General features: G+C 48.2%; 1 protein-coding gene across 2 annotated transcripts in view; it reads right to left on the minus strand.

Annotated features, from left to right (window-relative positions):
• MED13L (mediator complex subunit 13L) overlaps positions 1-22642 on the minus strand; it is a 467040-nt gene that overhangs the window by 157747 nt on the left and 286651 nt on the right. The gene's annotated exons all lie outside the window — the stretch shown is intronic.

Genomic DNA, 22642 nt, shown 5'->3' on the forward strand with positions numbered 1-22642 from the left:
AGTATCTAAGGTTTAAAAAAAAAACAATTGTCCATCGAGTTCAACCTATTTCTGGTCTCCTATGCATGATTATTTTCTATAAAATTTTGACTGAAGTTGATGACTGCCGTTACGTTTTACCCCTCTTTTTTATCATAATCATAGTGCGTGACTATGCCCCGTAAAACCCTGGATATCCTTATCCATTAGGAATTTATCTAACCCATTCTTAAAGGTGTTGACTGAGTCGGCCATTACAACTCCCTCAGGCAGGGAATTCCAAACACGTATCGTCCTTACCGTAAAAAAGCCTTTACGCCATATTGTGCGGAATCTCCTCTCCTCTAACCTGAGCGAGTGTCCACGAGTTCTCTGTGTTGACCTAACCAAAAACAGGTCCTGCGCAAGATCTGTATATTGTCCCCTTATATATTTGTAAATGTTGATCATGTCCCTTCTAAATCTCCTCTTTTCCAGTGTAAACATGCCTAGTCTTGCAAGCCTTTCCTCGTATTTCAGCGTCTCCATACCCTTAATTAGTTTGGTCGCCCGTCTCTGAACCTTTTCTAGCTGCAGGATATCCTTTTTGTAGTAAGGTGCCCAGAATTGTACACAGTATTCAAGGTGTGGCCTCACAAGTGATTTATATAATGGGAGTATAATACTCTCGTCCCTAGCATCAATTCCCCGTTTTATGCATGCTAATATCTTATTAGCCTTCTTTACTGCAGTCCTACTTTGGGTACTACTGCTTAGTTTGCTATCTATGAGGACACCTAAGTCCATTTCCAGTACAGAATCCCCTAATTTTACCCCATTTAGTAGGTAGGTGTTATTTTTGTTCTTGTTACCACAGTGCATTACCTTACACTTTTCTGTATTGAAGCGCATTCTCCATTTCGCTGCCCAAGCTTCTAATTTAACTAAGTCGTTCTGAAGAGACTCAGCATCACCCTCCGCATTTATAACTTTACACAATTTGGTATCATCTGCAAAAATTGACACCATGCTCTCTAGACCTTCTGTTAGGTCGTTAATGAAAATATTGAACAATAGCGGTCCTAATACGGAGCCTTGCTTCAGACCAATTTGAAAAAGATCCATTAACCACAACGCGCTGCTCCCTATTATCTAACCAGTTTTTGACCCAAGTGCATATTGTGCTTCCTAGCCCTGTTTCTTGTAGCTTGTAGATAAGTCTCATGTGTGGTACAGTGTCGAATGCTTTGGCAAAATCTAAAAAGATTACACCCACCTCTTTACCCTAATCTAGGTTTGCGCTTACTGTTTCATAAAAGCCAAGTAAGTTAGTTTGACAGGATCTGTCCTTCATAAACCCATGTTGATTTCTTTTAATGACCTTATTGACTTCAAGGAACTTCTGAATACTATCTCTTAGAATACCTTCCAATACCTTCCCCACTATGGAGGTAAGACTAACTGGTCTATAATTACCTGGTTCAGCTTTACTTCCCTTTTTGAATATAGGCACTACTTCCGCTATACGCCAGTCTTTGGGAACCATACCTGATATTACTGAATCCTTAAAGATCAAAAATAGCGGTTTTGCAAGTTCAGAGTGAAGCTCCATTAGAACCCTTGGGTGAATACCATCGGGACCTGGTGACTTATTAATCTTTAAATGTTTTAATCGGTCACAGACTACTTCCTCGCTTAAATAAGTACCTATCAGTGGGATATTCTCATTATTGAGATTATGTGTTAGTCCCTGAATTGGGCCCTCTCTAGTAAATACTGTTAAAGAAACTCAATTAGTGTGTCCGCTATGTCATTATCATTTTTGCTTAAGACTCCCAACTTGTCCTTTAAAGGGCCTATACTCTCCTTCTTTAATCTCTTGCTATTAATGTATTTAAAGAATTTTTTGGGATTCGCTTTGCTTTCCTTTGGTACTAGTTTTTCAGTTTCTACTTTAGCCGCTCTTATTTCCTTTTTGCTATTTTGTTACATTCCTTATAGTGCTGAAATTACTCTGCTTCCCCGTCAGATTTGTATTTTTTAAATGCTCTCCTTTTCTTGCCTATAAGTTCCTTTATCTTTTTGTTAAGCCACATCGGTTTATGATTTTTATTCCTTTTTTTGCTGCTCGTAGGAATAAATTTGAGAGTATTTTTAGCTAGCAGGAATTTTAGTACCTCCCATTTCTCCGTAGTATTTTTTCCTAAAAACAAACCTTCCCATTCAATATCCCTGAAAAATACCCTCATCTTTTCAAAATTCGCTTTTCTAAAGTTTACAGTCCTAGTTGAGCCAGTATAGGGCTGTTTATGAAAACTGATATTGAATGTGACCATATTGTGGTCGCTGTTTCCTATGGGTTCCCCTACTATAATACCTGATACCAAATCCCCATTGTTTGTTAATACAAGGTCTAAGATTGCATTGTACCTACTTGGTTCCTCAATTAGTTGAACTAAGTATAATATATATATATATATATATATATATATATATATATATATATATATATATATATATATATATATATACATATATATATATACACATACACACACACACAGTCAGGTCCATAAATATTGGTACATCGACACAATTCTCATATTTTGGGCTCTATACACCACCACAATGGATTTGAAATGAAACAAACAAGATGTGCTTTAACTACAGACTTTCTGCTTTAATTTGAGGGTATTTACATCCAAATCAGGTGAACAGTGTAATTACAACGGTTTCTATATGTGCCTCACACTTTTTAAGGGACCAAAAGTAATGGGACAAACTAAACAATCCTAAATCAAACTTTCACTTTCTAATACTTTGTTGCAAATTCTTTGCAGTTAATTACAGCCTGAAGTCTGGAACGCATAGACGTCACCAGACGCTGGGTTTCATCCCTGGTGATGCTCTGCCAGGCCTCTACTGCAAAGGTCTTCAGTTCCTGCTTGTTCTTGGGGAATGTTCCCTTCAGTTTTGTTTTCATCAAGTGAAATGCATGCTCAATCGGATTCAGGTCAGGTGTTTGACTTGGCCATTGCATAACACTCCACTTATTTATCTTAAAAAACTATTTGGTTGCTTGCGCAGTATGCTTCGGGTCATTGTCCATCTGCACTGTGAAGCGCCATCCAATGAGTTCTGAAGCATTTGATTGAATATGAGCAGATATTGCCGGAAACATTTCAGAATTCATCCTGCTGCTTATGTCAGCAGTCATATTATCAATAAATACAAGGGAACTAGTTCCATTGGCAGCCATACATGCCCACGCCATGACACTACCACCACCATGCTTCACTGATGAGGTGGTATGTTTTGGATCCTTTCCTTCTCCATACTCTTCTCTACCCATCACTCTGGTACAAGTTGATCTTTGTCTCATCTGTCCATAGGATGTTGTTCCAGAACTGTAAAGGCTTTTTTAGATGTTGTTTGGCAAACTCTAATCTGGACTTCCTGTTTTTGTGGCTCACCAATGGTTTACATCTTGTGGTGAACCCTCTATATTCACTCTTGTGAAATCTTCTCTTGATTGTTGACTTTGACACATACACCTACCTCCTGGAGAGTGGTCTTGATCTGGGCAACTGTTGTGAAGGGGTTTTTCTTCACCAGGGAAATAATTCTTCTGTCATCCACCACAGTTGATTTCCGTGGTCTTCCAAGTCTTTTGGTGTTGCTGAGCTCTCCGATGCGTTCTCTCTTTTTAAGAATGTTCCAAACAGTTGACTTGGCCACACCTAATGTTTTTGCTATCTCTCTGATGGGTTTGTTTTGATTTTTCAGCCTAATGATGGCTTGCTTCACTGATAGTGGCAGCTCTTTGGATCTCATATTGAGAGTCGACAGCAAAAGATTCCAAATGCAAATGTCACACCTGGAATCTACTCCAGACCTTTTAGCTGCTTAACTGTTGATCATATAACGAGGGAATAGCCCACTCCTGTCCATGAAATAGCTTTTGAGTTGATTGTCCCATTACTTTTGGTACCTTAAAAAGTGGGAGGCACATATAGAAATGGTTGTAATTCCTACACCGTTCACCTGATTTGGATGTAAATATTTCTTGAACTATACTTATTCGCAGGAGAGAAGAATATTTTATATGCTGTATTACACAATTTATTATAATTTTTCTTTTTAAAAAATCAAGCATGATAGTGAATACACTGTTCAATAAAAAATAAAAAAAAAAAAAAGAAATCATACGTATAAGCTGCTGGTACACATCTGCATCTTCGGATGCATGGACGTAAATACACTATTTCATATGAATCTTTAGAAATTATTTTTTAATTACTTATACTTTTAACATACAGAAAATTTAGCTGCAGCTTCAGGGACCCTGAGAGAGCAGGTCTGGTCGTAGAGGAAGTGGAAAGGGAGCGTCTAAGTAGATTATTAAAATCGGAGAACCAATGACGCCTGGGCTATGCCGGAGCTACCAGGAGGACGGTGCCTCCTTCCCGCTTGAACTTTCAAAGAACTAAAAGCAGACTGGAGGCTGGAGGAAAGACATACGGCAGATAGAAGTGCCATCGTATGGACGGGGTAACCAAGAAGGCTGCTTCTGGATCTCTCGTTCTGGACCTGTACACAAGAACTTTGCAGTTGCGACAGGAGGCCATGAGGTCCACGTCTGGTTGGCCCCACCTGTGCACCAGGAGCAGGAAGACCTCCGAGTGCAGAGACCACTCGTCGGCGTGATCGTCTGGTCGGCATAGGAAGTCCGCCTCCCACTTGATTATCCCTGGGTTACTGACCACTAAGATGGCATTCAGCACACAAGAGAATGTGAGCTACCGCCTACATTGCCAACTGACTGTGGGTGCCACCCAGATGGCTGAGGTGGGCCACCGCGGTGGTGGTGTTGAATTTGCACCAGTTTGCCCTTGAGAAGATCTTGCACTAGAGTGAGAGCTCTGTATATCGCCCAAAGTTCCAGAACATTGATGGGCAGGCAGATTTCTGCAGGAGTCCAACGGCCTTGAATGGAGTGCTGTCCGGTCACTGCACCCCAACCGCGGAGGCCAGCGTCTGTGGTAAGAACCACCCAATCTGGAAGTTTCACCCCTGGTTGGGGGGTTCCATCTGGACCCACCGAGTGAGGTACAGTCGGACCTCCCGGGAAAGAACCATTTTTTGTGACCTCATCAGATGGGGTCGTCCATTCCACCGGGACAGGATCAGATGATGCAGGGGTCTGGAATGGAACTGGTTGTACTTCAATGTCAATGGTGGAGACCATGGACCCAAGGACTTGCATGGCCGAGTGGATGGACCCCCGACTGTGCAGCAATCTGCGTATGCGGTGCGGAAATCTTGCCTACAAGCAGAAAAAGTCTCTGGACCCAAGACTCAAGGAGAGCTCCAAGATGAAGCATTCGTTGTGAAGGCATGAAGTATGGCTTTGATGAACAAACCGTGTTGCTGTAGGAAGGCAATAGTCAGTTGGAGATGGCGTCGCAGGACGTCTGAGGAACGTGCAAGAAGGAGCAGGTCGTCCAGATAAGGGAATAGTCTGACCCCCTGATGACGTAGCTGTGCTGCCGTAATTTTGGTAAAGACCCTGGGTGCAGTAGGCACAGTCTAAAGGGCAGGGCCTAAAACTGGTAATGTTGTTGAAGTATAACGAACCGCAGAAATCGCTGAGTGGGTGCTATATGGAAATGCAGATAGGCATTCTGAATGTCCAGGGACACCACAAAGTCCCCAGGCTCCATTGACAGAACAATAAAGCGGAGGGTTTCCATATGAAACCTGAGAACTCTGACAAACCTGATGAGAGATTTGAGATATAGGATAAGTCAATGAGACCCGTTGGGTTTCAGAACCAAAAACAAGGCGGAATAGAAACAGATCCAACGTTGTGCCCAATGGACAGATACGATCACTCCTGACTGCATGAAAGATCGAAGAACCTCATGAAGGGGTTCAGCCTTGCTGGGATCTGAAAAAGGCCTATGCAGAAGAATTGTTGAGGGGGCCGTCTCCTGAACGAGACTGCATACCCGTAGGTGACCACTTCTTGGACAAAAGGCGTCTGTAGAGGTCAGGCGCCAGACATGTGCGAACTGAAGAAGTCGACCTCCCACCCTGTTGTCCCCCAGGTGGAGGCCCACCCCACCAGGGTGTGTTAGTCGTCACACTTGGTAGGTGGACATCTTGTAGCCAAGGTATGTTTAGGCCTGGGTTTGGCAGTCTTTGAGGATGTCATCTGTCTGGGAAAGGACTGACCTTTAGCTTTACCTTGGGGGCAAAAGGAGAGAAAGGCGGAGGTCCGAGCCCATGGAGCTGAGGCTGAGGGTAGGAAAGCAGTCTTGGAGGCTGCCAGAGTAGTCACAATTTTGTCCTATTCTGCTCCAAACAGGATATCCCCTGTGAAAGGTAGGAATTCCAAAGCCCTCTTGGAATCCGTATCTGCTTTACGCAAACTGAGCCAGAGGATGCGGCAGGCGACCACGGAGGTAGCAGACGCCATGGAAGCCAGGAGAACAGCACCCAAAACCGCTTCCCCAGGTAAGAGGCTGCCTCCCTAACATGAGCAATGTGAGACAGAGTATCTCTTGAAGTGTCTGCCCAGTGTTCAATGGTCTTTGCCACCCAGGCACTGGCCAGGGTAGGTCTAATCACAGCACCTGTAAGGGAATACACAGATTTGAGACAAGCTTCAATCCTTCTATATGTATTCGATATTTAGGGAAGAAGCTGACGGGATAGGGAGGACGGGGGATTTAACCAAGTTAGTAGCTTCAGTAGCGGAAATTTTTTAACAGGATTGAGTTCCATAAGATGTCAGACTGAGGTAATTCATCCTTGACTTCCTTCTGACGCTAAAATTCGGGAGCAGGCTCCTCTTCCTCAATTTGAAGGATATATTTTACAGCTCTTACCAAGACAGATGCATCCAACGGGGACTGTCGTTCCTTCCCTCTGAGGTCTGTGCCAGGCTTTGTACCGAGGTATAACGCACATCCACCCAGGAGGGTGATGGGGCTGTGACATGCAGAGCCTGAGGCATCGTATGAGAGGATGCACCTGCTGAGGAAAACCCATAGGGGGGGCAATCTCAGGGGTTTGCAGGCGGTCAGCTATCTCACACAACATTTGTTAAAAAGAAGCCCAGGGGCGTTCTTGCACAGGGGGTTGGTGGTGCTGGATTGAGAGATGCATAACAAGCAGTACGAATCATCCTCAGGATTTACATGAGATTAAGAGAGATGCCTCAGCCTCTTTACGACCCTTGCCTTTGCCAGACATAGATGCAAGGGAATTTCAGCACACAATATGGCAACAGGGAGTGTGCAACAAAAACAGTGCTCTGACTAACTTTGGAAACTCTGACAGCAGTGAAGATGTAGAAAACCTTAAACACCTGGTCCCAGGGTGAAAGGAAGGGATAGGTATATGCTGACCGTGAATAAGTAACAAGAACAGACAGCAGAGCTAGCACAGTCACAGACAATGCAGAATACAATTTTATATACACTGCAGTGGGCATTAAATCAACGACACAACAGTAATAGCTGGCAGGATATTAGCGCTGTATAACCTGGCTACTTGGAGAGGTATACAGGGAAACTGGACCAAACATTCCCAGAGACCTGTAGCTGCTCTGAAGATTGCTGCCCTGGGTCTCTGAAGGGAAGTCAGGTAGAGGAGGAGCAGCACAGTGGCGGGAAGGCCGCATGGAATGGCGCCCTGAATTGAGGGAGGGGTCACAGGCAGAGTGCTGGCCTCCCCATGCTGGCGTTACCCACCTGGTACTCTGGCCCCATTAAGGAGTGCCTGTGCCAGTAAAAGGCCCTGGTGGTCTAGTGGAGTCCTGATGCACTGTCCACACCAGCTCCTCCGGTCCATCTCCCGGGATCGGAGGATATACTGGTAAAGAGACGTGAGTTACCGCTTGCAGTCCTGGGGTCCCCAGAGTGAGCTGCGCTAGCCTCCGCTCCCCGTGTCTTCCGGAAGTACCTGATCTACGTCCAGGGTTTCGGTGCTAGGTGATGGAGCAGCAGCACTGGGACAAGGAATTATGAATTAGACCAGAATATTCTAAAAGAAAATGTCAAGACATCTGTCCATGAGATGCTTCTCAAGAGAACATGGATCATGCAGCAAAACAACGACCCTAAGCACACAAGTCATTCAACCAAAGAACGGCTAAAGAATACATTTAAAGTTCTGGACAAGTCAAAGTCGTGAACTTAATCCAATCAAAATGAAGTGGAAGGACATGAAGCAAGCAATTCATGGAAAAAAAACCACCAACATAACAGAGTTGAAGCTGTTTTGCAGGAGGAATGGGGTAAAAATCTTCCAAGCCGATGTTCAGGACTAATCAACAATTAACGGGAACATCTACACGCAGTTATTGCTGCACAAGATACTGAAAGCAAAGGTTCACATACTTTTGCCACTCACAGTCCATAACATGTGGTATTGGATAATATTTCCCCCCAAAAAAATGAGCGCGTCTAATTATTTTACTCATTTGGTTCTCTTTATCTATTTTTAGGACTTGTGTGAAAATCTGAGGTAGCTTTAGACCGAATTTCAGCAGAAATAAGGAGATTTATGGTAGACTTACCATAGTTAAATCTCTTTCTGCGCGGTACACTGGATTCTACAGGGAATAACATCGGGGTGTAGAGTTGGATCTTGATATGAGGCACCAACAGGCTAAAGCTTTGACTGTTCCCAGGATGCATTACACCGCCTCCTATATAACCCCACCTCAAGGCACTGGAGCTCAGTTTCAGTAACCAGTCCAATGCAGTAGCAGGTAAAAGAGAAGGCAGATGTTAGTCACATAGAACCACATTCTCACGACAGGAGAAGGGACTAGCGGCTAATGCCATACAAACCGAACGAAGCTAAGTGCGTCAGGGTGGGCGCCCTGTGGAATCCAGTGTACCTCGCAGAAACAGATTTAACTTTGGTAAGTCTACCATAAATCTCCTTTTCTGCAGCAGGGTATACTGGTGTTCAACAGGGATTAACATCGGCGATGTCCTAAAGCAGTTCCTCATAGGAGGGGACGCACTGTAGCAGGTACAAGAATCTGGCGTCCAAAGGAAGTATCCTGGGAGGCGGAAGTATCAAAGGCATAGAACCTGATGAACGTGTTCACCGAGGACCACGTAGCCGCCTTACACAATTGTTCAGCGGACGCGCCATGGCAGGCCGCCCAAAAAGGTCCAACAAACCGAGTAGAATGGGCTTTGATAGCAGCAGGAGCTGGGAGACCAGCCTGTGCATAGGCTTATGCAATCACCATTCTAATCCATCTGGCCAAGGTTTGCTTATTCGCAGGCCAGCCACGTTTGTGAAGACCAAAAAGTACAAAAAGGGTATCTGACCTCCTGAGGGAGGCAGTCCTCTCTACGTGAACACGGAGAGCCCGTACCACATCCAAAGACCACTCTTTGGAGGATAAACTAGAAGAGATAAAGGCCGGAACCACAATCTCTTGGTTAAGATGAAAAGGATAACCAGGGAGAGTTCTGAGAACTGCCCGGTCACGGTGAAATATCAGAAAGGGTGGACGACAGGACAAAGCGCTTAAGTCCGACACCCATCTTGCAGAGGCAATAGCCAACAAGAACAGGACCTTGGCCGTGAGCTATTTAATGCCCACCGACTCAAGAGGTTCAAATGGAGACTCTTGCAGGGCCTTTAACACAACAGTCAGATCTCATGGAGCCACAGGATGGACATAGGGAGGCTGAATCCGAAGGACAACCTGAGTGAAGGTATGATAGTCAGGTATAGATGCAATTTTTCTCTGAAACCATACTGACAATGCAGATATGTGAACCTTGAGGGAGGCCAAACGAAGACTTTAGTGAAGGCCTCGTTGCAGAAAAGCCAGAATTCTGGAAGTTCTGAACCTAGAGACATCATAATTCTTATCAGCACACCAGGTGAAGTAAGAATTACAAACTCTTAAATTAAATCTGGGCATTAGCCGGTTTGCGGGCTTTCAACATAGTCTGGGTAACTGCCTCAGAAAAACCTTTGACCCTCAGGAGTGATGCTTCAAGAGCCACGCCGTCTAAGCCAGTCTGGGACCTGTATGAGGAAGTCTGGCCGCTGAGGAAGTAGAAGTGGATGCCCCCGTTGACAGACCCTGCAGGTCTGAGAACCTGTCTGTGCCAAGCTGAAGCGATTAAAACAAGCAGTCCTCCTTCTTGCTTGAACTTTCGTAGGACCTGAGCATGAGTGACACTGGAGGGAACACGTAGGGCAACCGAAATTCCATGGAATTGCCAGGGCATCAACGAACGCTGCTTGATGATCCCTGGTCCGAGAACCAAAGACCGGAACCTTGTGATTGTGTCGAGACCCCATCAGGTCTACATCTGGTAGGGCCCACCTGTCCACTAGGAGTTGAAAGACTTCTGGATGAAGACTCCACTCTCCGGCGTGCACGCCCTGGCGACTGAGGAAGTCCGCTTCCCAGTTTAGGATGCCCGAAATGAACACTGCCAATATTGCTGGCAGATGGTGTTCCGCCTAACGAAGGATTTTTGACCTTTCCTTCATTGCCATGCGACTTCGAGTGCCGCCTTGCTGGTTTATGTACGCCACTGTGGTGGCGATGACTGACGTACTTGAACAGGCCTGTTCTGTACCAGAGGCAGGGTGAGAGATAGTGCATTGACCACCGCCCTCAGCTAAAGAATGTTTATTGGTAGGAGTGATCCCTCCTTGGTCCACCGACCCTGAAGAGAGTGTTGCTCCAACACCACACCCCATGACCTCAGACTGGCATCCGTTGTCAGTAGGACCCAGTCGGGGATCCAGAAGGGACAGCCCCTACATAATTGCTGGTCCTGTAGCCACCAGGTCAGCGACAGACGAACCTCCGGAGTCAAAATGATCATGTGAAATCTGATACGCTGAGGTAGGTCGTCCCACTTGGAAAGCATTAACCTCTGTAGAAGGCGGGAATGAAATTGAGCGTACTCTACCATGTCGAATGACGACACAATCAGGCAAAGTACTTGTATCGCCGAGTGTATCGACACTCTGGGGCGACAACGGAAGTATCTTATCCTGTCCTGAAGGTTCAGGACTTTTTCTGGAGACCAAGAGTGCCCCTAGGTGCACCATGCTCTGAGCTGGGACCAGTGAGGACTTCTTCCAATTAATGAGCAACCCATGAGCTTGCAGGAAGGTTACCGTCCGTTGCAGATGACTGAGAAGGACATTGTGTGAATTTGCCAGAATCAGCATCCAGATACGGCAGGATTCGGACTCCCTGGCGACGGAGATGTGCAGTCATTATGGCATGACCTTGGTGAAGATCAGAGGAGCTGTAGCCAGTCCAAATGGCAGAGCCTGGAACTGATAGAGGTTGCCAATAGCAAAACGTAGAAACTGCTGATGCGACATGGCAATAGGTATATGCAGGTACGCATCCTGAATATCCAGGAATACCATATAGTCTCCGGGTTCAATATCCAGTACAATTGAGCACAATTTTTTATTACGGAACTTGGGAACTCTCACAAACGTGTTCAGAGATTTGAGGTTGAGTATAGGCCGGAAAGACCCATTTGGTTTCGAGACTAGAAACAGGGTCGAGTAATAACCTCTGCCTCTCTCGGACTGAGGTACCGGCACAACCATCCTGTACTAAGGAGAGAACTGACAACCATTTGCAAAGCTTGTGCCTTTAACGGATCAGAAGGGAGAACTGTGATGCAAAACTGGCTAGGTAGACGTCTCTTGAAAGAGTCTGCGTACCCATGAGAGACAACTTCCCGCACCCATGCATCTGAAGTGGTCTTTAACCAGACCTGGGCAAACTGTAAAAGTCGACCTCCCACCCTGGGGTCCCCCAGGGGGACGCTCGCCCTTTCATGCAGCAAGCTTGTCTTGTTTAGAAGCAGGCTGACAGGCAGACCAGGATTGTTTTGCCTTTGGCTTGGTGGTTTTGGGAGCACGAGACTGTCTCGGGTATGCCTGGCCTTTTGCTTTCCCTTGAGGACAAAAGGAACGAAAGGTGGTACCTTTTGCCTTCTGTGCAGAAGGATTAGTATTTGGGAGAAAGGCAGTCTTAGCATCCACTAATTCAGACACAATTTTATTTAGGTCTTCCCCAAACAAAACGTCCCCAGTGAAGGGGAGTACATCCAAGGTCTTTTTGGAGTCTAGGTCCACTTTCCATGAACTCAACCACAGAATACGGAAGGCCAGGACAGACGTAGTCAACGCCTTGGCTGCCAAAACACACCTGCCTCAGAGGACGCCTCCTGAACGTAATAGGCGGCGGTGGTAATGCGAGACATGTATTGTCTGGCAGTGCCTGAAATATACTCGGGCAGCTCTTCCTCTAATGCCTGAACCCACGCTTCAATACCTTTTGCAGCACAAAAGGCAGCAATAGTGGGCCTATGTACAGTTCCTGTAAGGGAGTAAATAGACTTCAGGCGTCCTTCCACACGCTTATCTGTCAGTTCCTTCAGTGAAGTGACAGTGGTGACAGGCAGAGTGGAGGACCCACTAGGCGGGTGACGTGAGAATCCACCGATAGTGAATTTTCTCACTTGTTACATAACTCTGCAGGGAGAGGATAGCGAGCCAAAGCCTGTTTTGACAGAGGTAATTTCTTCCCTGGAGTAGACCAGGGTTTCCGTCTGATGTCCACTAAATGGTCAGAATGGGTTAATAGATGTTTAACCACCTTCTGCTGTTTAAACATATCAGTTTTCTTAGCCACAGTAGTGGAATCCTCATCATCAGAGATTTGTAGGATTTGCTTAATAGCAACCACTAGGGCAGGGACATCAATCTGCAAGGGAAAATCCTCATCAGAAACACCCCATTCAGTGTCTGACAGGACCGTATGATCCCCCTCCTCTTCAGATGAAACATCAGAGAGGTATGTGGATTGTGAGGAGGAAGCAGCCCGCTTAGATGACCCAGGGACACAGGAGTGACCTGGGGTGGATGTCTGTCTAACCAATGACCGATTTAATTGTTGCAGCTGGTTAGATAAATTTTCCGGACAAGGTGGATTAACCATAGGGACAATTTGTGGCGGTATTGGCACAGGTGGTCCCATAGGGGGAGTAAGGTGTTCTACCAGAGTACCCAGTAGGTTAGTAAACACAGCCGAGGGTGGCTCCTGAGTAGGCACAGGAGCTGCGGACTGACTAGAGGATGTACGACACATGGTACACAGACCATCATACAAAACTTCACCCTCTGGTAAATCCTTGGAGCATACTCTGCATGCTGCAGGAGCTTCCACTGATTTACTGCTCTGTTAGCGAATAAATCCGGTATTATGTGACTGAGTACACAGTAGAATATACGTAATGGATAAATACTGTGACGCACTATATTAGCAGACCCAGACGCACCTAGCACCTTAGGGTACAGAATACGGCGCTGTCAGTAATCAGAAGATATATCAGAATACTAGTACAGTATATTCTAGAAACAGTACACTTTCTCAACTAACGCTGTATGTATAAAGGCATGTGTTTTTAACGTCACACCTTGCCCTGCAGTCCCGGAGACCAGCCGCAGCTATGCTCAGAAGATGGCACCCAGCGTCTCAGTCAGGGAGTGAGGGAGTGTGAGGCAGCTCCAGGGCGGGAAATCTGCGAGGAGATGGCGCCCTGGGCCGGGGCTACAGGTCAAGCACAACCTCCTCTATCCTGGACTTCCACACCGGGTACTAGCGAGCCTTATTAAATGGAATGTTCATACACTCAATCTGTACTCAGATGCCCCGGTGGTCTAGTGGGGGGTCCCTGCTCGGTGACAGTGTCCATGCCAGCTCCGCGCCCCGTCTACCTAGGTCGCGGACAGAACGCAATTTAATGGCAGGTCCCATCTAGGGGACCCTCTTTCCTCCTCCCAGTAGCAGCCACGCGAACCAGGAGAGCAGTCTGCAACTGTGTGCCTAAGCCGGGGGCATCTCCGCCACAAGTACCCGGTAACTGAGCCGCGGGAGTATGTGACGCCGCTTGGGAGGTTGAACGGCAGCGCTGAAGTGTCACCCTGACATACAGCGCTGACAGCCTGGAGAAGAAATTATCTTTCAGAAAGATTTTTGAGGGCTGCCCAGTGCAGCCCTCCTGTTAAGTGACCTGCTGCTGCAGGCACCAACTCGAAACTGAGCTCTCAGTGCCCGGAGGCAGGGTTATAGAGGAGGCCCCAATGCATCCAGGGACAGCCTAAAGCTTTAGCCTGTTGGTGCCTCTTGATGAAGGTCCAATCTACACCCTGATGTTTCCCTGTAGAAACCAATATACCCTGCTGCAGAAATATTTTTTGGAAAATTGGATATGGAAGACTTTATAATGTCATAATGTGTCAATAGGACATACATACAGGCCGTTTTGTGGCATTCTGAATAAAGGGATCACTAGATATACAAGTTACTGACAGCATGTCAGTCTAGTTGAAAACTTAAGCCAGTTATCACAGTGATTGGAGGTACATACCATTTTGTGTCCATACAACGCTGTTCAATGAAGTAAATTATAATACAGTCTTAAACTGGGTACAAACTGGACAATATATCGCACATATTGGGCACATCGTCTAGTGTGTACCCGTGGAATACCTCGGGTCGCTAGAGATATCCCCCATCTGCCCTGCAGCAGGGCCAACGGGGGTTGTCACTAGCGATGACATGCTTTCACATAGCTCCCTCCGTCGGACTCTGCATGTGTATGCACTTGCCGTATGTCAAGTCCCGTTGCCTGTAAGATCGGCTGGGTACACACACAACACATTTTCCTTCAATGTGACCAAAATATATTGCAAAATGATTAAATTTTCCATTAATTTTACTATTTTTTACAATGTCAATGTGACTATGTCCCTTCACAATAAATAAGAATGGTTCTAAGGTAGAGTTCACAAAGGTCAAAATATAAAGTTCTAATAACATTCTATACGGATTCAAACATGTGATGGTGTTGTCAATACCTCTCCACCATGACCATACCATTTATGTGAATAATGAGTTTTATGGTAAGAACTTACCTTTGTTAAAACTTTTTCTGCGAGGTACACTGGGCTCCACAAGGAATGGACAATGGGGTGTAGCGTAGGATCTTGATCCGAAGCACCAACAGGCTCAAAGCTTTGACTGTTCCCAGAATGCATAGCGCCGCCTCCTATATCACCCCGCCTCCCTGCACAGGATCTCAGTTTTTAGTTAACCAGTCCAATGCAGTAGCAGGAAAAGAGACGATAACGGTTAGTAGCCACAACACCACATTCTCACGACAGGAGACGTGTCAGCGGCTAATGCCATACCAACCCAAAGAAGCTAAGTGCGTGTCAGGGTGGGCGCCTTGTGGAGCCCAATGTACCTTGCAGAAAGAGTTTTAACAAAGGTAAGTTCTTACCATAAAACTCGTTTTGTGCTGCGGGATACACTGGGCTCCACAAGGAATGGACAATGGGGATGTCCTAAAGCACTTCCTTATGGGAGGAGATGCACTGTAGCGGGCACAAGAACCCGGCGTCCAAAGGAAGCATCCTGGGAAGCGGCAGTATCGAAGGCATAGAACCTTATGAACGTGTTCACAGAGGACCACTTAGCCGCCTTGCACAATTGTTCAAGGGTCGCACCACGGCGGGCCGCCCAAGAAGGTCCAACAGACCGAGTAGAATGGGCCTTAATGTGATCAGGAGCAGAGAGACCAGCCTTCACATAAGCATGTGCAATCATCATTCTAATCCATCTGGCCAGAGTTTGCTTGTAAGCAGGCCAGCCACGTTTGTGAAACCCAAAACACAACAAAAAGAGAATCAGATTCCTAATAGGTGCAGTTCTCTTCACATAGATACGGAGAGCCCGTACCACATCCAAAGACCGCTCTTTGGGAGACAGATCAGGAGAAACAAGTGCCGGAACTACAATCTACTGATTAAGGTGGAACGAAGAAACCACCTTAGGTAGATAGCCGGGACGAGTCCTAAGAACTGCCCGGTCACGGTGAAATATCAGTTATGGGGAACTACAGGACAAGGCAGCCAAATCCGACACTCTTCTAGCTGAAGCAAGAGCCAGCAGAAACACCACTTTAAGGGAAAGCCACTTAAGGTCAGCTGAACCAAGAGGCTCAAACGGAGACTCTTGTAACGCCTCCAAAACCACCGACAAGTCCCAAGGAGCCACAGGCGGGAGGTTGGATATGCAACACGCCCTGAGTAAAGGTATGCACATCAGGTAAGGTCGCAATTTTTCTCTGAAACCACACCGACAAGGCAGATATTTGAACCTTGAGGGAGGCCAGACGCAGGCCTAAGTCCAGGCCATGCTGAAGTAAAGCCAAAAGTTTGGCTATACTAAACTTGGAAGCGTCATAATTGTTAGATGCGCACCAAACAAAGTAAGAATGCCAGACCCTATAGTAAATCAGAGCCGAAGCCGGTTTCCTGGCCCGCAACATAGTTTGAATGACCGCCTCAGAATACCCTTTAGCCCTTAAGACGGAAGCTTCAAGAGCCACGCCGTCAAAGACAGCCGGGCTAGGTCCTGGTAGACACAGGGTCCCTGAACGAGGAGGTCTGGGCGTTGTGGAGGTAGAATTGGACGCTCTGACGATAGGCCTTGCAGGTCTGAGAACCAGTGCCGTCTGGGCCACGCTGGAGCTATGAGAAGCAGAATTCCTTTTTCTTGCTTGAACTTCCGAATTACCCTGGGCAGGAGTGACACCAGAGGGAACACGTACGGTAGCCGAGACCTCCACGGTACCGCCAGTGCATCCACGAATGCTGCTTGAGGATCCCTTGTCCTTGCTCTGAAGACCGGAACCTTGTGATTGTGTTGAGACGCCATCAGATCTAAGTCTGGAAGGCCCCACCTTTCCACTAGGAGTTGTAACACTTCTGGATGGAGGCCCCACTCGCCGGCATGCACGTCCTGACGACTGAGAAAGTCTGCTTCCCAATTCAGGACTCCCAGAATGAATATTGCCGATATGGCCGGTAGATGGCGTTCTGCCCACTGTAGAATCCGTGAGACTTCCTTCATTGCTAGGCAGCTTCGAGTGCCGCCTTGATGATTTATGTAAGCCACTGTGGTGGCGTTGTCCGACTGTACTTGAACAGGACGGTTCTGAATTAAATGCTGGGCTAGGTTCAAGGCACTGAAGACCGCCTGCAACTCCAGAATACTGATCAAGAGGAGGGACTCCTCCTTGGTCCACCGCCCCTGAAGGGAGTGTTGCTCCAGCACCGCGCCCCAACCTCTTAGACTGGCATCTGTCGTCAACAGGACCCAGTCGGATATCCAGAACGGACGGCCCCTGCATAGTTGTTGGTCCCGGAGCCACCAGAGCAGCGACAAACGGACCTCCGGAGTCAATGAAATCATTTGAGACCTGATCCGGTGAGGTAAGCCGTCCCACTTGGCTAGAATCAGCCTCTGGAGAGGGCAAGAGTGAAATTGAGGCCCAGCACCTGCATCGCCAAATGTATCGACACTTGCGGACGAGATAGGAAGCAACGAATCCTGTCCTGAAGTTTCAGGACTTTCTCCTGAGACAGGAACAACCGCTGGTTGTGAGTGTCCAATAGTGCTCTCAGATGCACCATGCTCTGAGCAGGGATCAGGGATGACTTCTTCCAGTTGATGAGCCACCCGTGGGCTTGCAGAAACCGGACCGTCACATCTAGATGACGCAGGAGAAGTTCTGGGGAATTTGCCAGGATTAACAAGTCGTCCAAATACGGCAGTATCCTGACCCCTTGACGGCGGAGTACCACCGTCATCACCGCCATGACTTTTGTAAAGACTCGCTGAGCTGTTGTTAAACCAAAAGGTAACAGCCGAAACTGGTAATGGCAGTTGCCAATCGCAAATCTCAGGTATTGCTGATGAGACACTGCTATAGGAATATGCAGGTAAGCATCCTGTATATCCAGGGATACCATGAAGTCCCCAGGTTCCAAGGCCAGAACTATAGCGCAAAGGGTTTCCACCCGTCTCTTGGAAACCTTCACAAACCTGTTCAATGCCTTGAGGTTGAGAATGGGCCGGGAGGACCCATTCGGTTTCGGGACTAGAAACAGCGGAGAATAGTACCCCCGGCCCCTCTGCGCAAGAGGCACCTGTACTACGACTCCTGTATCACCGAATGTAGAGTGTTTGCCTTTGTCTTGTCCAACGGGACATCTGTCTGGCAAAATCGATGAGGGGGGTTGGTTTTTGAAGGCTATGGCGTAACCTCGAGTGACGACTTCCCGTACCCAGGCATCTGAAGTGGTCTTCAACCATTCCTGGGTATACCCTAGAAGCCGGCCCCCCACCCTGGGATCCACCAGAGGGAGGCCCGCCCCGTCATGCGGCAGGCTTATCAGTCTTGGAAGCTGGCTGACGGGTCGCCCAGGCTCTTTTGGGCTTAGGCTTACCAGGTTTGGAAGTGCGGGCCTGCTTGTTGTACGCATGACCTTTTGCTTTACATGAAGGACGAAAGGGACAAAAGGAAGTACCTTTAGCCTTCGACACAGAAGGACCAGTACTTGGCAGACAGGCACTTTTGGCAGTAGCCAAGTCAGCCACAATCTTATTTAAATCCTCCCCAAACAGAATATCTCCCTTAAAAGGGAGTACCTCCAAGGTTTTTCTAGAGTCCAGATCCACAGACCAGGATCTCAGCCACAATATCCGGCGAACCAGGACTGACGTAGTAGAGGCCTTGGCAGCCAAGATACCGGCATCAGAAGCCGCCTCTTTAATATAGCGAGATGCTGTGACAATATAAGACAAGCATTGTCTAGCATGGTCAGAGGAGATTTCAGCATCTAACTCCAAGGCCCATGCTTCAATGGTCTCTGCAGCCCAAGTAGCTGCAATAGTGGGCCTTTGTGCAGCACCCGTGAGGGTGTAAATCGCTTTCAGACAACCCTCCACACGTTTATCCGTAGGCTCTTTTAGAGACGTGACGGTGGTGACCGGCAGAGCTGAGGAAACCACCATCCTAGCCACATGCGAGTCCACTGGAGGAGGCGTTTCCCAATTCTTAGACAGCTCCGGCGCGAGGGGATATCGAGTCAGCATCTTCTTTTGAGGCACAAACTTAGTACCCGGGTTTTCCCAGGGTTCCTGACGTATATCAATTAGGTGGTCAGAGTGAGGTAAAACTTGTTTAATTACCTTCTGACGCTTGAACCTATCTGGTTTCTTAGGAGGAACGGATGGCTCGGGATCATCCGTCATCTGTAAAATTAACTTAATAGCCTCCAAAAGATCAGGAACATCCACATGTGAACCACCCTCCCCATCAGCCGTATCTGAGTCAGAACCTGTGGGGTCAGTGTAAGTGCCGTATTCATCCAACGAGGTGTCAGTGACAGCAGTGGATTGTGAGGAGACAAGCGCTCGCTTAGAGGACCCCTTGGACGTAGGCGAGCGACTGTCAGACTTTTTAGTAGTCAACTTCTTTATTTGAGCAGATAAATCGTCCGCCCACGGCGGGTTAGCTGCAGGGACCACAAACGGTTGTACCGGCATTGGGAGTCCCATAGGGGGTGTTAGTTTATGAACTAGCGTATGCAGAAACGTTGAAAAAGTGGCCCACGGTGAGTCATTATTTGCCCCCGTTGCCACCGTCCCACCGGGGGGCAAGGAGCCCCCAGAACCAGAGCCCAAAGCTGCTATATTCTCCTCATAGGTATCTGCGGCTTCAGCAACACCGGCAGTGTGTTCAGCCCCAGAACCGTTGCCCTCAGAAGCAGACATGATATAACTTGCAGTATCAGGTAACACAGTACAATTTGTCAGCAGCACAATACCTCTAGCCCAAACCCCTGCGCAGTGTAGTAAGCACCAGCAGAGATAAAGGAGTGATATGGTGACTAAATCACAGAGAAAAATACGTAATACAGTATATATTTGTGAAAATCCTATATTAGATAAAACCTGACGCACCAAGCCCCCTCAGGTTATAGAATATAGGGATAGCAGGTTGAGTGAAAGACACGAAATGGACACCACTCAGCTATCAAATGCACACACAAATAGTCACAGTTTGTACAATGCAGAGGTTATTACTAACAATAATACTGCACTGGACTAGCTTACACAGCTATATAACAATAGAAATAACAGTACACAGTAAGAACTGGATGTATATCACAGGGTAATTGTACTAGGAAACCCTGACTAAATGCACTCTTTCTTAACTAACACTGACTAAAAAAGGCAGGTAGAATACTTAAGTGTCATGTAAAGTCACAGCAATGACAACCAGGCGGCTTTACACAGGAGAATTTGCCCAAGCATTCGCAGGAACAGTGAGCTGAGGGATAATGGCGCCGCAGACACTGCCAGGGAGTGAGGGAGAGACAGATATGCAGCTCCAGAACGGGAACATTTGCAGAAAATGGCGCCCTGGGGCTTCAGGTCCAAGCTCTATCCCCCTGCTGGCAAAACCACGGGGTACTGTGGGCTCTAATAAAACAGTTTATAGAGAAAACCTGACCTGTCCCATGCCCTGGTGATCTAGTGGGATCAGGGCCGGCTCCAGGCCTACTAGCACCCTGAGCGAGAAAATTTAAAACAGCCCCCCCCCCCCCCCCATGCGTGCTCCTGGAAAAGTGGGCGTGGCCTCTGAAAAAGCGGGCGTGGTCTCGTCCCCCAGCAGTGCCAGCTACACATGACATGCCCTCCAGCAGTGCCAGCTACACGTGACATGACTCCCAGCAGTGCCAGCTACACATGATAGTGTTCACTTTTTAGGGCAGGTTGCTGATCAAAGGGAGGGCACATTTTTAAGTTAGGTGGGCAAAATTATGTACATATTGTAATGCTTGTTGTTCCCATTTCCACACGCTAAAGCATGGACAGTGCGCGCCGAAGGCGCGCAGCAAAAATTTAGGGGAGTTACTTCGTGGGGAAGGTGCGTAGCCACATTATAGTGGCAATTCACATTACACCACACAGTAGTGCAGCTAATACACATTGCACCAGGTAGAACCTCCTATAAGAGCACGTTAGACACATTGCGCCAGGTAGAGCACTGAGACACACTGCCCAGCCACAGACGCCTAGCGGGAACACTACATGATATGCTCCCCAGCAGTGCCAGCTACACATGACATGCCCCCCAGCAGTGCCAGCTACACGTGACATGCCCCCCAGCAGTGCCAGCTACATAAATGGCCACACAGTTCCAGATGGATAAATGCCCCCACAGCCCAGATATGCCCCCACAGTGCCAGATACATTAATGCCCTCACAGTGCAAGATATGCCCCCACAGTGCAAGAAATGCCCCCACAGTGCCAGATACATAAATGCCCCCACAGTGCCAGATACATAAATGCCCCCACGGTGCCTGATACATAAATGCCCCCACGGTGCCTGATACATAAATGCCCCCACAGTGCCTGATACATAAATGCCCCCACAGTGCCTGATACATAAATGCCCACACAGTGCCTGATACATAAATGCCCCCACGGTGCCAGATATGCCCCCACAGTGCCAGATATGCCCCCCACAGTGCCAGATATGCCCCCCACAGTGCCAGAAATGCCCCCCACAGTGCCAGAAATGCCCCCCACAGTGCCAGAAATGCCCCCCACAGTGCCAGAAATGCCCCCCACAGTGCAAGATAAATGCCCCCACAGTGCAAGATAAATGCCCCCACAGTGCAAGATAAATGCCCCCACAGTGCAAGATAAATGCCCCCACAGTGCAAGATAAATGCCCCCACAGTGCAAGATAAATGCCCCCACAGTGCAATATATGCCCCCACAGTGCCAGAAATGCCCCCACAGTGCCAGAAATGCCCCCACAGTGCCAGAAATGCCCCCACAGTGCCAGAAATGCCCCCACAGTGCCAGAAATGCCCCCACAGTGCCAGAAATGCCCCCACAGTGCCAGAAATGCTCCCCACAGAGCCAGAAATGCCCCCAGTGTGCCAGAAATGCCCCCACAGTGCCAGAAATGCCCCCCCACAGAGCCAAAAATGCCCCCAGTGTGCCAGAAATGCCCCCACAGTGCCAGATAAATGCCCTCACAGTGCGGATCCCCCCCCCTCCAAATACCTGCGGCGCTGGGGAGGAGTACTGCTGTCCGCCTGTCCGAGTGCGGGAGTGCTGGCGGGCGGGCGGCCGGGCCAGTGAGAGTGAGCCTGGGTCCGGGCGGGCGGCCACTTGTGTGCGCTATGCGCGTTGCACGGCGCCTGACACACGGGCGGGACGGGCCAATGCTGCACACACAGGGCCGGCTCCAGCATTTAATATGGCGGCGCCAGCGCGCGGCGCCCATTAAGGGTGGCGCCCTGCGCGGCCGCTCTATTCGAACATGCCTAGAGCCGGCCCTGAGTGGGATCGCCTGTACTGCCACAGTGTCCACCACCAGCGCGCGCTGCCCGCCTCCCACTGACCGTACCGGATCGAGATAAAGACCGGGTCCCGCAAGCGGGACCCACTTACCACCTCCCGAAGTGCGGCCACGCGATCCCGGAGAGCCCCCGTCATGTGTGCCTGACAAGAAGAAAACTGGAGCCTCCTGCTGTAGTTACCCGGCAACCAGGGCTCGGGAGTGAACAGCGCCGCTGGGGAGAGCCGAAGCTGAAGCCGTGAATGTCCACTGACATGTAACACTGCTGCTGCCCTTGAAGTCTTCACTTTTTTCCTCAGAAAAAAAGCTCTTCTTAGGGCTGCCTGGAGCAGCCCCTCTGTTAAGTGCCTGC

This window comes from Pseudophryne corroboree, chromosome 1, assembly GCF_028390025.1.
Source record: "Pseudophryne corroboree isolate aPseCor3 chromosome 1, aPseCor3.hap2, whole genome shotgun sequence".
Lineage (NCBI taxonomy): Eukaryota > Metazoa > Chordata > Amphibia > Anura > Myobatrachidae > Pseudophryne > Pseudophryne corroboree.